The 17,630-nt window shown below is 30.2% G+C and overlaps 1 protein-coding gene across 1 annotated transcript in view; it reads left to right on the forward strand.

Annotated features, from left to right (window-relative positions):
* The first annotated feature begins 4,144 nt into the window (after nt 1-4,144).
* The window catches only part of RhoGEF64C (Rho guanine nucleotide exchange factor at 64C), a 122,435-nt gene continuing 108,949 nt past the window's right edge, over nt 4,145-17,630 (forward strand). The window contains exon 1 of the mRNA XM_085188719.1: nt 4,145-4,483. The gene's annotated coding sequence lies outside the window, so the exon portion shown is untranslated. The remainder of the gene's footprint in view (nt 4,484-17,630) is intronic.

The following is a 17,630-nucleotide window of genomic DNA, read 5'->3' on the forward strand; positions in this document are numbered from 1 at the left end:
TCTAGCGTCGAGGCAAAGCGTGGCGTTAAGATTCGCCATTCAACTTGCAATGTCTCCAGAACTTCTCGGTCAGTGGGGGGCGTTTCTTAACACTAGGCTTCTCCTCCCTACCCTGCTGCATGCGGGATACAGCGTGAAGCTTAAAAAAAATAAAAACTTAACTTTGAAATATCCCACCGTATCGTCTTACAACGTGGCCGCGCTATCTCGCGGTGCGCGCTGACCGGTGGCGGATGCGATGACGACCGCTGCCCATCCACTGGTACGATCGACCCAAATACTGTAAAAGCTTCGCTACATTTTCAACTATAATCTGTTTCATCTAAAATATCCTCTCGATTCTCATTCTAAAGTACAATGCTACTTGTTTTTGTCTATTGTATATATTTACATATAAATGATTATATAAATTCTATTATAAAATTTGCATAAAGAATACTACTTATTGTAATATATGAAATGTAACCTATCGAAAATAGACATATAAGAACGAGAAGAACCTAGTAGAGTAGACACTCCATTCCCCATCTTTTGCCGAATTTTCGAGGCATTGCGTGTTGAATGGGGAACTCAACCACGCTCGGTTGTCTTGGTACCAGAGCGAAGAAATTAATATATTAATAAATAATAATTTATTCTCGCGAGTAGAGATCGAATCTAGAACCGTCACGTTACGGTCACGCTCTTGTGCCCCTGCGCCTCGATGGTTATATTAATTTATAATTTTAACATGTATATTATAGATCTAAATCGAAAAAATTGGCATAAAACACTTAGCTATTTAAACAATCTCATATGCTTAGCATAATGTATTATATTTTTTAAACATTTATTATATTTTTTAAATTATTAAAAAAGTTAGAAAACAAAATATAGTCTTATTAGATACTAAATGTGAACGAATGTAACTAAAGACTATCATTATTGAGACATTAGACATGAACTAACCTAAAAAACTAAAAAAAGGCAAATTAAAAAAGAAATAAATGTATATTTGGCATCGTAGATTGCTCACGCGAGCCGTCTATCATAAAAGTTAGTTTACATAATAACTATCGTGATATGAAATGTTACGTATGCAATAAGATTTCGTGTAATCAACAAGGAACCTAAAAATATTTGTAAAGGTCAATTTTGAATTCCTCATTCGTTTAGTAATTTTTAGTTGAATAATGGTATGCAGAGGGAACTTGGAAAATTTGTGATCTTCTGTTTCCTACTTTCCACCGAAATCTGGAGGCATTACGTGTTGAGTGGTGCATCACAGCAACGCGTTTTTGCTTCATTGCCAGAGTGAGGAAATATTATATAATATTAAATATCTCATTTTCTCGAATGGGAATTGAACCCGAAACCTGTTACGTTATTTTAACTTATACCATTATCCATTTTACTATTCAACTTGAGACCAGTAGTGCCGCAGAAACACAAGGGCAGACAGGTTGTTGGTTCGATTCCTACACGAAGAAATGAAATATCTTAACAGCCACAGCGGGTAAATACTCCTAATAGCCTCGGTAGTGACAAAATTCTTTTTGTACTGAAGCACATAAGTGTGAGAGTATGTACACAACTGTCTCTAGTGTTTACATCTATGACCGTATCGTACGTGCCTTCAGCTAAATCAAGAGAGAGAGATTAAACAAGAACGCACTGTACGTGATTGAATGTATGTATTGTATTTCTACAATATGCGTACTCTGCCTTCTTTGAATATTTTATGTTGCCATGTATAAAAATATTCATTTGTTTTTCATGTTATTCTTTTTAATGTATTTCTTACTGAGAATGAGAATGAAGATTCTGTTAATTGTTCTCATGTGATATTTTCCTGTCTATTTTCTTCTTCTTATAAACCTTTTATAAGAAGGAGATAAAATAGATAGAGAATGTTCTAGTTGTTTGGTTATCGTCAGTACAATTAGAACATTCTCTACCTATTAATAATCTATTATTTTACGCCTATCTAACAGATTCTATAATGTTTTTTTACGTTACTTAGAGACATCCTATCGAAACATAATAATAAATCACTTCGTTTTTTATTTTTGATCGCAATAGATAATAAATAAGGAACGAAGTATCGAAACTTAAGTAACGGAAACGTTTTTACATTTTAAAAAATCGTACATAATTTGATTTCAAGTTGTAATTTTTTTTCAAATATCTATTTCTATCTCATATAGTACCTAAATCTTAACTTACAGTTCCACTAAGTGTAAAGTAAACCGATAGTTATTATGTAAAACATCTATTTAAGTCTCGTCGGAGTAGAGTGCGGTTATTTTGCATGCAATCTACTTTACACGTAACATCCGCTCGAATTTTATGAGAAATAAGCTTTTATTATTTGACTGTGACATGGAATTTTTCTCAGCGATTTCTTTTTAAATTTCCGACATAGCTACTTGTATTTCTACAATTGAAAGTGATCGTTCGTTTATTTTTTTTAAAGGAGATTCTTTATCTCGCAATCCTAAGAATATTAGTACGGTTTTGATAATAATTTTTGTGACCATATTTTTGAGGTGGAGCCATACAAATCTTATAATAATATCGGATTTATTATATTAGAATTCAATATTTTCTAGACTTAAGTTTTATTGGGTATGTACATTATTTGTTTATTTTGCTTATTGAAATTATATAGGGGTTGTTAGTTCAAAACCGATGTAAGATTATGTATTTAGAAAACTATAACTGTAATAGAGATGTAATGTAAGAATAAAGTGATTTGTTTCTCATATACTAAATAGTTTAAAATTTATTGACTAATTCCTAGCAATTTGTATGAGGCTTTAACATGACCTTGGTTCTTAGAGGCGTTGATATAATTATCCAAGGAAACGATTAAACTTGAACCCACAAAGATTTCGTGTTTGGTAGACTCCTTGTAATCTCGTCAAGACGACCTAATTTTATCTAATAACCTAAGAAGTACTTTAACTTTACTGTCTCTGATTTTGAAATAATTTAAACTTTATTCTTATTAATGAAACAAAAAGCATATTCAAAACGTTAACGTCTACAATAATTCAACACCAGTTTTGTATATATAATTTATATGGGGAGTTGTATTGATTAAATAGATAACAATAAACAGGTTGTATGGTATTTTAAATTGCTAGCAAGTGAAAAAACATTTAAAATGGAATAAAAGAGTAAATAAACAATTACATTTCAATCCTAGTCTGGTCAGGAAAAAACTAGTCCAGTGAGACAGTATAACAGAAAGGAGATTGAAACCGCAAGGTCTTACATTTAAAATTAAAACAAGGTAGACTTGTATAAACTAGATATATTTTTTTATAGATTAGAGTTCTTTGCAGCTGAAGGTAGGGTCTTAAGAAATAACATATTTGTCTAAAGTATTTCATTCAATAAACTGGGTGTTAATTTTAGTTAATAGTAATTTATTACTGTCTATGGCACGAATATTAAAAAAAAAGTTAAGGTGTAAAGTAATTTTCTTTTAATAAAACTAAAACGTTTATACTTTAGTTGTCTTAACGTATGAAAGAGTTTTATTTGTAGTATACAAATTATGTATAAAATTAGTAATCATAAAATTCTAGTAACATTTTTATAATGCTTGAAAATAATAAATTTGTAAGTCAAATATCGATACAAATTTACATTCGAAGGCTTGTGTCTTCAATACTGGCAACTGACGTGACGTGATGTCAGACGTCAGTTAACATTGTCAGTCTAATGAGACCTTAAAAAGCGAAGAAAGTAAAATAGTACACGACATTTTCAACTAATTTGTAAAAATATTATAAGAAATTTTGAATTTAAAAAAAAATATGATAAAGGAAAAAACAAAGAAAAATATTATATAATTGGGTCAATTTGCATGTTTATCATGCATATAAATAAAAACTAAAATAAGTTCGAAACTAAAAACAAACTTATAGACAAATAAGTGGTACTAAGTTACACCAAGCCACTGCAATGCGCTATAGCATAGCATCAAAGAATGCGATCCTAACCACACTATTTATTTTTGGGCTAAAATGAAAAATCATATAATAAACTTATTGCGGCAAATATTTTTCAAGTTGCCATGCAACAGATACGTATTCTGCAAGGAAAATGCTGGCTTGCGAAACGGGCGAACGCGAAGGTGAAGGCACCAGCGCCGGGCGCCAGTCGCCGGCCCGAGTGAGAGCGAACACGTCGCTTGCGCTGCCTTCACTAAACTTTGACTTGAAAATCGACGCGCGCGCAACTATCAAACTAAATCTTACCCCCTATTATTAATTGAAGAAAATTTTTTTTCAATAGTGACCTATTTATCTGTGCGGACTGTGCCTAGTGTTTAGTGTCGCAACTTTCCAGTGAGTGCATATTATTTTTCTCGTTATTTGACACATATGTATGACGTGTAACGGGTGTTGAGATCTGATCCGCTCGCTAAATCTGTGTGTCAGTGTATCTCGGAACAGTGTGCCGGAATTTTAACGGACTTGCTTAAGCGAAGGTAAGAACGGATGTTTACAGTTACGTTTTATTGTGTAATCTGTGAAAGCACTTTTATTATAAACATGAGGTATATTTTATTTGAGTGGAGTGGCGAGAATTAGGGGAGGCCTATGTCCAGCAGTGGACGTTGAAAGGCTGATGGATGGATGGATGGATATTTTATTTAAGATTTCGTAACCATTTCTACAATATTATCTGCTGATATTGCTGCAGTAGATAAGTTCATTTTGACAGTATTTCTTGTGAAAGGTTTCGTGGTGAAATGCAATAGCGCCGTGTCGAAAGTTTCAATTAAACACCGATATTAGTAAAGTTAAGCAAAGCAGTGGGTAGACTGAAGTGGAACTAGTTTTATTTTACCCAAAGCGGCGCCAGGAAAGGCTGATATATTCATATGAGGGTTTGAATATTCATCGATTGTGTTTGAAATTTTCTAAAGGCTCCAACGAAAATGTTGGGGAAAAACGGTCTAGGAACGGGTTTGTGGCCAGAATAAACAATGCAACGGGTGAAAAGGTCCCTGACTCATCTCTCGTACTCAGCGCGTGTCCTAAAGCTTTGGTTTCGAATATATTTACCTTTTAACTAAGTTGTGCCTCATTTTGTAAGCAGATGGTAGAGCGTTAGTGTTTTATTGAATGGGACGTGGATACTTTTATTGTAAGGCTACTTAGAACATATTTACTTTGAAATATTTAATGTGGGTATTTTGAAAACATTTTTCTTTAAATTTATTTACATAAATTATAACAATCAGTTATAATAACTTTCTTAATAACCACTATAGTATGTTTTTAGGGGAAGTTGTAATTTTTTATACATATAGAAAAAATATAATGACATGTCAATCCATACTGAACTTTGATTTTTTTTAGAAAACAAGTTAAACTTTTAACATACGCGCTTAAAAAGAATGTTATTTTTGAACTAGAGAACTTAACTGCATTATGGATAAGATAGGGTCTATTTATTAACATGGTAAAAAAGATATATAAAAAAATAACATCAATTTAAGAAGTATAGTTATTGTAATTTATGTTGTTACATGCCGTACGTATTATGATTAACAATCACTGAGCATACGTGATTTTTCTTTGTAATAAATATTTGTAATATATATATTTTTATATTATAATTATATAATAATATTAATTATTATAATACTTATGCCTAATTGATGTACGCGTACGTGCATTGAAAATTAAATTCAATATTTTTCCTCAATCTGCATATTATATTATTTTCCTTACCACATCTATTAAAAAAGAAAAGAGTAAAAACCAGTATCTTTATTATTCAAGACTTAATAAAATATCAGATAAAGAGAAGAAATAAATATTGACGTAGGTACATTATACAAACTTTATTGGAATGAAAGAAAAGGACAAACTTTAGGTCTGTAATAATATTTTATTTTGGTAATATGGTAATAGTACTTTGTTTGTAAAAACTATATTATGTCTCATCTCTTAATCAAATTTAAATACCAATCATAGTTTTAGACATAAATAATAATAGGAGGCCATCGAGAGCAGAGGTACAATCGTGTGACTGTAAAGCGTTGAATTCAACAAGCAATGAGCTCGAAAATTCAGCGGAAAATGGGGAACGGAGTGTGTTGACACTAAGTTCCCTCTGATTAACTTGCTATTTGCATAATAGAGTATGAAGCTAAAAAACAAAATCATATAATTAAACGCAAAACGCACAACGACGATACAAAGCTTAACTCTAACTTAACATTAAGTTAACATTAAGTTAAGTTAATACTTGAACTCTGAACTATACGTCTCGCTTATAATCTGTAAGCGAGGACTACAAAATAAAATACATACATTACATGCAATGTACCGGCACCGGCCGACTACTTTGTGAAAAGTGCGCAATATCTACGTGATGACATCAATGTTACGTTAATATTATTATATGAAATAATTTCCTGTTTGTGTAATTTTCAATTTTCATCTCACTTTTTGCTTACATATACTTATGTTTTATTTTTGGCTAACTCTCTTTTTTTATAATAAGTTTGCTTAGTGTTTCAAATTTTATTAGGTTGTTCCTAAGATCAGATCCTTGCTAAGAATTCTGTACTTAAAAATATACCAATTCTAATATTATTTTTGGTTATTTGGCAAAGAGAGCCATTTTATAAACGTACACATGCATATCATATGTACTATCTATATCTGTAATATCTATATTAGCTGAACTGCTGAACTTGCAAACTTAGTGTTAAGATACTATTTGTGTTGTCTGTAACCCCTTTTACTTATATGGTAGACCGTCAAAATGCCGGCTGTCTTTCTACTGTGGATTGTTAGTCTTCTTATTCTTTTAAAAGTACTTTTGGATACTTTACAAATTAATAATATTATTTTTAAATTTATAATATATATTTGCCCATAAATACGTAAGCGATATAGATAAGCTAAATGTCAAATAATATACCTAATAAGCATAGTCCATTATAATTTAATATACAAGTTTCTCATTTATAGTCTGTGTGATTTATTATCTTATGTTTATTTATAAACATCTTTAGCATATAAAGAAAACGCGGAAGGCGCGATTGAAGTTACCATTTAGATGTTGCCATGTAATTATGTACATGCTGTTTATATTTATGAGAATATCATAAATATATATAAAAGATATAAAAATATAGAAAAAATATATATATCCTTAAGGTTTGTATAATTTTTGTTAACATATGGTTTCTTATAAGAAAAGTTTGGGTTGTACCTTTACGTGGTTTTTTTCCCGTTTCCGGAAACAATTACTTAATAGTTCCCTAAATATTAAATATCTACAGCCAGTTTTTAGCTTTCTACGCCCGATTTTTTCGGCTGTGCATTGTCTACCGTCTACGGTCACTCATTTAGTAACGGAAGATATTAACACAAAGGATTAGTCAATAGGGAAAGTGTTTACTAATTTATTTTCACTTGCAAATTTTATTACCCCCTGCCGACACTGCTACGTACGGGATACAGCGTGCTAAAAACTATTAATAATAAAAAAAGTAGTGGATTCTAGTAATTATTTAATAAACATTATTGGAATAAAAACATGTTTTTGTGCTTATATCGTAAATAATAGGTACGTAATTTATTAAATTACCTCGTTCGTTTTTATTCATATTTATTTAAAGCTATGTTTTATTACTGTTTTTTTTATTGTCTACCTACTGATAAATTGATTTTATGTGCAATTAGTTTTATTACTAAGGACGTTAATACAAATAAGAATAAATGATTTTTAAAAATTGAGAGGCTACTCGTGGCGCTGAGGCGTAAGCGTACGACTGTAAATGTGATAGGTTGTCGGTTCGATTCCCACTCGAGGATATTAAATATTTCATATTTTCATTTTCTCGCTCTGGTAACCAGGCAAAGCACAGCGTAGGGTTTCCGTAAAATGAGGGAAAGAGTGTTTTAACACTATATTAGTTCTGCCTTTATTTATAAGTCAAAAAGCCTGAAGAAAACTCCAATAATTCGACAAAACGGCAATATTTCCAATAGTCTAACGCAATTTTGTACGTAACATTATAATCAAATCATAAAAGTTGTTCACAAGAATTTTCTATATGCAACATAACGTGGAGTCACGTTAGAATCCTATTCCTCTTGTCTTGCATGTTTCCATACATTATCTCCCCTTATCGTGTTCAAGCCGCTGTTATAACAAAGGGAAGACGACAAACAAACAGACTAGATGCTTATATTTGTACTATAAGCCTCGATAAGATGTTTAGGGAAAAAACCTAAGTGTAATAAACGTATTAGTCTTAGGTTTTTTTTAATCGTCGTATTTTTTTTTGTTTTTGATTAAATTAGAAGGCATTGCTTGTTGAGTGGTGGAACTTGATACCGCCCTTTGCCTTGTTATCAGAGGAAAGAAATTAAAATATTAATAAAGAATAACTCATTCCTTTGTATGGGAATATTAGGTGCCTATATTTATATACATCAAGCTTGAAATATGTACAGGTTTCATTAATAAGCATAAAATCAAGAAAATAACTATTACTTAAATTCTTTTTATTAAAGAATTGTATTGGAAAGATATGCAAGCATAAAAACTATGTAAAAAACTTGAGAATCTGAATTACACGCACTTCTAATTATTGTAGCATCTTGAAACTTGGCAATTACATGGAGATTAGATGACAATATAATATTATGGTACAGCTCGAGCTGGTCTGATGATAGAATCAGAAGATGGCTTATGGAATCTTTTACTCTCTAATAGTAAATATATCGGGATTGTGCTTATTACATTCGTCTTATTAATGAGTTCTGTTTAAAAAAACATGTTTTTTGAGCTACTAATTTTAGAAATATTTAATAATATATTAGAAATTGTTTTAGTTCTGTAAGAAACCATGGCGGATGCATAGTATTAAATTGATGAACATTACGTAACAACACTTTTTTGAATACGTGAGAAAAAAAGTAATTGCGAAGGCGTTATTTTTTAAATTTTAAGTTTTAAATGTGAATCGTGATGTTTTCGTCCCGGATGCATTTTTGATTGCCTTAACGTATTTGGAATTTACATATAATTATCATGAAGACACGTTTAGTTTTATGAGAATATTATTTTTTATTAGTAAATTATTAATTTTGTATATTTTAACCTCAATGTATTTACATATAAACATATAAATATACATGTTTCTAGTAAACAGCTGGTAAAAACCACATTCTTCGAGCCACAGTTTAAAACCTTAATTAACGTTTAACTAGCATTAATCGATACAAATAAATTCAGTGCGCTAACTAACTTCTCTGAGTGAGATTTTAATTTGTAAGTATCTATTAAGTGTTTTTCAGGTGATAATTAATATTGAATAGCTAGCTGGTTCGTATTACGAAAGTAAAACATTAATAAATAATTATAAGTGTTAATTATATATGAAAAAAGATATACAAGTTTCCATATGTATGTCCTTGAACATTAGTAATTAATTATATGTTTTACGTTTATTGCAGTGGGTACGTGCTTGCACGAAATATACGATATGTTAAGAATGCTTATGTAGTGTACGATATACCTTTATAGGAGTTGCGAATAGTTCGAATGTCTTTTATGGATTTGTTTGTATGAACTCATCTATTAATTGAATTATAAAAATAAACTTTGAAATAATATGATTAATTATTTGTTTTAAATTACAATAAACCTAATAAGGGTCATAATCAGAAAAAGTGCACATTTTGTGTCTTTTCTTGTCCCGCTACTTTGAATGCGTTTTAAAAATACAATTTTAAAGATAATTTAAATATTTTGCCATTTAAGATAAATTTACTTATTAACTTAAAGATTTTTGTAATATTTTAAATGTATTAAGGCTTTTAATAGTATTTTTTGTTAGTTGCAAAAAACTTTTCAAAATGCTTCCATACAATTTTTCGTGTCCCATTCACCACTTTACTTTTAAAAAATTGATTTGTTACGAATATTTATGGTTTTATTTGATTTCAGATATGTTTATATTACTTTACTTTATGCATAATATTAAATAGAACTACTTTTATTGATACATTATTTAATAAATAATATATATTAATTAAGTAAATTTGTCCCAAAATATTGTCTTTTTGTTACTCAGGGCTAGTAACGTACAATTAAAATATGAACGCAATTATTTTGGATGGTATTTAATATTAGTTTTTATTGTGGCACCATTATTCGAAAAGTCAATGCTGTCATAGCTACAACCAGTAGTGTTCTCGCAGCAGTTGAGGGGTTCAAATGTTTTAAAGGGAATGCGTAAAATTACATCTCAGGGTTATAAACGGCTTTTATTTTGGTAAGTATTCTATAATTTCGTTTTCTTGTTTATGTTATTTGCTTCTTTTTACAAAATCTCAAAAAAGAACGTCAGTGCTTGCACATGCAACACGCGGCTTATGAGCAAATATTTAAAAAGGTTAGAATTTCTCAGACTTCATTCTCAATTTCGTTATATTTACGGTTTACGGTATTACGGTACGTTACGGTACCAATGTTTTCTTATATATGTTTATAATAAAATTTTATCGAACCGATGCTTGTATATGGAAGATATGTATATAAGAAAAAAAAATTGCTGGCATATGAAAAAAACTATTAGTGACTTTTCATAACGTAAAGTAACCAAAAATAATTATTTTTAAGTTTTTTTGCTTGTTTGCTTGTTTGTCTATGTGTTTGTGCACGCTAATTTCAGAAACAGCTGAACCGATTTAGTTAAAATTTATTTTTATTCTTTCTGAAATTAGTTGTGATTTTGTGATTTTTATTTTTTGATATATATTTTTGTATTTTCAGTAAGCGTAAGCTCCTATGTCAAATGCTGAAACAAATGCTTTTTTTTTTAGATATAGAGAACGTCTTAAAAAGACCAATCCTATTAAATATGAAGATATGCGGAATAAACACTTACAAAGAATTAAACTTAATTCCAATGATAACGACTCAAATTTTAATATATTTTAAAGTGAATTTAATTTTATCGTTAACTTTGTGATCTCTAACTAGAAATATAAGTTTATTACGTTACGAACTAGCATTATTATATTGTTAATATTCTCATTATGTTTTTTTTGTTATGTTTTCTTCTTACATTTATAATCTGTTAATTCAACGATTGAACCTTTAGAATTTTGATCTGTGTCTCATTAAATAAAAAAAACAATAGTTTTATTCATATAATATCGTTATTTTGTTGTGTATAATGCCTTATGTCATCAGTTTCGTAACAAACTTTATCAGTGTTGTTACTTATCAGTTACGTTACGAATTCGAAAATGTCCACTTTTCTGATTATGACCCATAAAATGTTTTATGTTTATATTAGTACTTTTATTTATATGTGAAATGTCGACTTGAGGATTTTGCCATCGAGTGGAAATTAATTGATATTTGTTTTAGTCACATATTTTATATTTTAGGTAGATAGATCCACTAATGTATATCTTTTTTGTATAAAGAAAAAATTGAAAAATAACATTGAATAATAATAAATAAATTGAAATAATAAAAAAAAAATAATAATAATAAAATTTAATAATAATAAATAAAAACATTTAATAATAGTAAATAAAAAAACTGAATAATAATAAATAAAAAAAATGAGTAATAATAAATAACGGAAAAATTGTATCTAATAACTATTTAAATATTAACTTTCATTTCAATCCACTGACGTCTATAGCTAATTTAAAAGCTTAAACATACATTAAGAAAATATATAATTTCAATGTTAAACATATAAAGTAAAGACCTTAAAATGTCCTATGTTACATTTTTATTTGAAACGCAAAGGTCGTACAGAAACTAGTATGTTGGCATTTAAAACTTATTTCGGACTTTGAGGCTTCAGGACGAGTTCGACTGTTACAAGCTAAACTATTTTTGCTAGCAAGACTTACTTTTTAGTTAGGTAGGTATGTTTCAAAGTGCATTCAGAGAATCGACAGAAAACTACAAATATTCATTTTGAAGAGAGAGAGAGAGAGAGAGAGAGAGAGATATTTAACATTTTCGAGATTTGTAGTCTAAGGGAAACAATTTGAGAGTTTTCGCTAAAGATATTTAGATACTTTCCTATAAAAGTAGCGAAGGCAACATTTTGATTACCAAAATATTTTGTTATTTCTTTAACATCACGCTGTATCTCGCATATAACAACATAGCAACATGTAGAACAACACTACGTAGTTATTAAACACTTGGATATGGGGATCCAACTCTAAATTATACTTTTCTAAAGTAATAAATGTTATAAAGTAAATCAATATTATATCAATACTAGCGGACGCGCGCAGCTTCGCTTGCGTATTTAGGGGTGAATTCTAATAAACCACGAAACATGTATTCAATGAAATATTTTTAAGAGTCTAAATTTCAAATTTTATAAAAATCGGTGGCGATTTAAAGATTTTTCCATACAAATTTTCAACCCCTTATTTGCACCCTTAGAGGGTGAATTCTAGAAAACCATGAAACACATGTTCAATTAAATATTTTTAAGAGTCTAAATATCATATTTTATAAAAATCGGTGGCGATTTAAGAATTTTGCCATACAAACTTTCAACCCCTTATTTGTACCCTTAGGGGGTAAATTCTAGAAAACCATGAAACATGTGTTTAATTATATACGTTTAAGAGTCGGAATTTCAAATTTTATAAAAATTGCTGACGATTTAAAAAAAACCTATACAAACTTTCAACCCCTTATTTGCACCCTTAGGGGGAGAATTCTAGAAAACGATGAAACACGTGTTCAATTAATTACTTTTAAAAATCTAAATTTCAAATTTTATAAAAATCGGTGCCGTTTTTAATTTTTTTCCATACAAACTTTGAACCCCTATTTCACCCCTTTAGCGTTAAAATTTTTCAAAATCCCTTCTTAGTGGATGTCCAGATTACGAAAGTATATTTTTGTCTAAATTTAACGTTTCTACCATTAGCGGTTACCGCTGTGCGTGCGTCTTACCTCAGTCAGTGAGGACAAGTCCTTTTATATATATAGATTATATCAGTCGGACATTACAGAATGACATACAAACAAGAACCACAATAACCACATAAAAATAAAAAAAATGAAAATGATTTTAAAACATTTATATCAGCATTATATTAAAACTTGATATGAGGGATAATTAATTACGAAATGCTAATGACCAGTGGAGGCCGCTTAACTCGTTTTGCTCACATTCAAATGATAAGGATTTTTTAGTCACATTTTTGCTTATTTGTTTTTCTGTTACTTATTTTATAAGGTTAAAGTCGCCTCTCTAAATATACAGATTTCATATATTTTTTGTGCTTTTGTTGTCTTCGCTTATGGCGCCTCTAAAAGGTTGATATTTAAATATATTTATTGGTGTTTTATTAGTACGATAAATACTTACTCAAAGTTTTTCCTTAGTGTAATGTAATGATACAGTCTATCCGAGAAATTCGATTTTATTTCCCACTCTACCACGTCTCTATTTCTTCTCTGCCCTACTAATTTCTCTTTGCCTTTCGAAAAGATTGGACATATAACATAACATACTATAAGCTTATAGATATATAGCTTCGCTTTATCGGTTCACAGCATCTCAATTTATCGTAATTATTTATAATTTGAGGCAGCATACTACTGTAGACTCTGGTCTGGTCAGCTAATAATAGTGGCGTGAAGTATCACATATTAAAATGCATTAGAATTTACTTCCTACTACAAGAAAATATGGCGAGATAATATCACAAAGAATCTCGATGTACTACTACAGGGTGTAGCGACTAAGATATAGATCTTGAAGAAACTTGTTCAGGTTAAACGTGGTCCTCCAAGGATTACTAGACACGGATTTATGTATAAGTCGTGAGCATATCGCGTTAATATAACTTTTTGTTTATATTATAACTAAGAGGTCATGTTAAAGTTCTGCTAATATCCATTTGAAATAAAAATATTATAGAATTAATTCTATAATTATTAGTTATAAAATATGACCGCACACAGTAGGAACATAGTGTTAAGACACTCTTTCTTCACTTTCCGAATTCTGGAGGTATTGCATGTTGAGTGGTAGAACTTAACGCCACGCTTTCCTCTACACCAGAGCGAAGAAAAGGAAATAATAATGAAAACTGTAATTTAATATAATATTAGTATATTTGGTACGGTATGGTATTTTATGGTAAAGAGCAGTCATGTTTTGACAAAAAACCTGCGTATAAGATTTTTATTTAAAGGAGAAATGTATTAATTGTAATTTAAGTAAAACTTTTTAAAATATTTAAAAAGATTTGCTTAAAATCAATAAGTCGAACCGGATTTGGCGAACTGAAACTTTTAATGTCACATATATCGTGTAACCTTCGCGTCATCAAAACGAATGGAATGACACCATACAATAAATTGTCAGAAGTTTTCGAAACATTGACTCATATTTATGGTAACCTATATAAAATACTCGTATGTAATATACTTGTAGTTTCTACAATAAATTGGAACAAACATACTGACATATACATATATCAGTGACACATTATACCACTTTCCGTGGCGCAGTCGGGTAAAAATAATATCCATTCACACCGCAACACCAGCTCTTATCTGTCCAACAACAATAAGGTAAAATTACAAGGATTCTGTCACCGTGGGAAAATAATAGACCAAGTTACATTATTGTACGTATCTACTCGCTGTTGTTCTCGCAAGTATTCTTTCAAAACAAATTAATCTAGGGTGCTCTTTAGATATAATTGTGCAGAAAGATACTCTTAGATCCATTTGACCTGGATCTGGAAATCGATTGGGAATGTTAATATTTTTTATTTTCACGCTGGATCCCGCACATAGTCCGTCTAGTATTAGGACACTGCGTTCCCGTTGAAATACTTCCTCGTTCTACTTTCCCCCGAATTCTGGAGGTATTGCGTGTTTACTGGCGAAATTAAACACTGGGTTTTACCTCATTACCAGAGCGAAAACGTTAAATGTTCTAACAAATGACCTCATAAAAATCTTATAAAATTCCTAATTTAGGGCGCTTGTAACAAAACATGTAAGAGAAGTGATGGCTTCACAATTGATTGATATTTAAAATGTGACCTATTCATTCGATAGTGAATTTCCTTTTTAGTGTCATTATTTTAATTCCTCGCATACTTCTTCATTACTGTTGATTAGTAAGCAAAGAAAACTCTGATAATTCCGCTCATTTTTTCCGCTTTTTAAATTCATATATATATATTTCTTATATTAACTTACAATAACTTACATATAAAGTATCTAAATTATTTTTTTGAATCGTATTGCAGTGACTGTATCCATTTCGGATAGCGATCATTAACATAAATGTTTTACTATAAAATTGCATTAAGGTCAGTGTGGGTTCATGACACGCGTGACACAATTCTAATATGTAGATATATAAAAACAGTTACAACATTTAATATGACGCCTATTCATATTCAACCTACTTAAAATGAGCTTGTTGCAAGTCATTTTATGAGTAAAAAAGAACTTAATAATTATTAAAATATCTGCTAATGGTTCCGTACAATTCATACAATACAATTTCTGGATTTATATAACGGGTGGTTATAAAAGTTAACAAATTTATGTTTGCGGGCGTACGTACCCATTTTATATGAAATTAACTATAAAAGTAAGTTTGTAATATGTATTTTCTACCAAGTACTTTTAAAACTCCAGGCGATCTTGAAATATCATCTTGATAAATCGGGCAACAAAATGATCCTAAAGGGTTTAATTTTTCCTTTTAAGCCACGGCCTAGCCTAAACAACATATTTTATTGAAACAATTTTCTTTTCTTGATGACATAATTATTTTTGTATTGAAAATATATTTAAGCATCTATGTTTCATTAAATATGTTCTCAAAATTTCTGAATTAAACAGAACAAATACAAATGTCTAAATGGAAAATGGAAGGTATGCTTCGGAAGGTGATACCTTCCAACTGAACTGGATAACCTTAAATATTAATATATTTTAATATAATTTCATATATAAATTTTATTTCATTTATATTATAATATTACCACTTGTGGCATAAGTGGTCACAAGTGCATTAGTATAACTTGTTCGTACTGAACTGTCAATCTTTGACCTCGCGCCAGCCTCGCATTCACCTATGCTATTGGTCACCGGCTCGCCTCCAAATATAGTTTTTTATATTTTTATTTTATTTTAAATAAATTTGTGCTGTTTTGTAACTTAATCTAGATCATATATATAAGCCAGCATTTTCATTATTTAAATTACCATGCATGTATGCTAGAAATATGCCAGATATCCCGATTATGGCGGGATGTCCCGATTTTGAACCAAAAATTAAATGTCTCGAGTGGGACACTTACTAATAATTTGAGAGAGAACTGACACCAAATATACTATTTCATTTTTCATTTTATGGCCAGTTTAAAGATATTATAAATGTTAGGTGGCGAAATCCACCAAGCTTTGTCCAATCTTATATGGTAATCAAAAGTACGTACTCGTTTATTTAAACAAACATTAATATTAACGGGAATCGAATCCATTACCCCTATTAGTCATTAACTAGATACGTCAGTCTAGTCATTAAGTCAATTCCTAAGCAAAATCACAACCAGAAATAAACTAAACATTAAAATAAACGACGTTTAATATGAAACAAATGTATATAATATTCTAATTTAACACCTCACTCGAAGTGGCAGTATAATAACAGAATAAATAGTGTTAATGAAAAACTGTACGGTAATGATAATGATCGCCATTGTATTGTGAATTACCTCGAAATTAAATTCGTAAGAGTGTTGCGAAACGGTGAGTTGAGTGATGAATGTCAAGCATACGGTTAGTTTTAATTTGATATTATATTAGTTATAGTGGTAAAAGAAAAATGGTTAATTGGTAATTTGATTTGAAATGTGTTTGTTAATAAAAATTCTATTACATTAAGTCATATAACGTGCGAGATTGAAATAGGTGGTGTATGTTATGTTTAATCGTTTTATCGATTATCAGCATCGAGCATGGTAAGCGGAAGAAGCATAGTGTTAAAACTCACCACTCCCCATTTTCCATCGAATTCTGGAGGAGTCTATTCTGATCTAGAGGCCAGTCGTTGAGCAATGGCACAGGCGTGTACCTACCTGTAAACGGGACTAGTTGTGGGTTCGATCTCTACTCGTGGAAATGAAATATTTCACATTTTCTTATTTCACTACTCAACACGCAATACCTCCAGAATTTGGCGGATAATAATAATATAATAGATAATAGCGCACTAGGTTCCCTCAGATTATCCTGATATGTGCGGGATAAAGCGTGAAGCTTACTTTGTGTTATTACGTAACCTATTGTCCAATAGTACATTTTTATCCTCGTTGCCCACCATTTTACATAAATAATAATTTATTAGTCAGCTTGACATTAAATTACTACGCAACAGCTCGCAAAAGAAACGTTAAGCAACGGAGCACTCGTGTCTTTGAGTAATTTTAGTGAAGTCCGATTTCAATTTTTGGCATACTTTTTACTTTTGTATCAAATGAGGCACTGGCGCAAGCGAAATCAATTGCCGGGTTATTTTTGTAATTTATTTAGATTGTTTATATTAGTTTCTGTTATAATTT

The sequence above is a fragment of the Heliconius melpomene genome, chromosome 7 (genome assembly GCF_056956725.1).
Source record: "Heliconius melpomene rosina isolate 202511_hmr_F chromosome 7, ASM5695672v1, whole genome shotgun sequence".
Lineage (NCBI taxonomy): Eukaryota > Metazoa > Arthropoda > Insecta > Lepidoptera > Nymphalidae > Heliconius > Heliconius melpomene.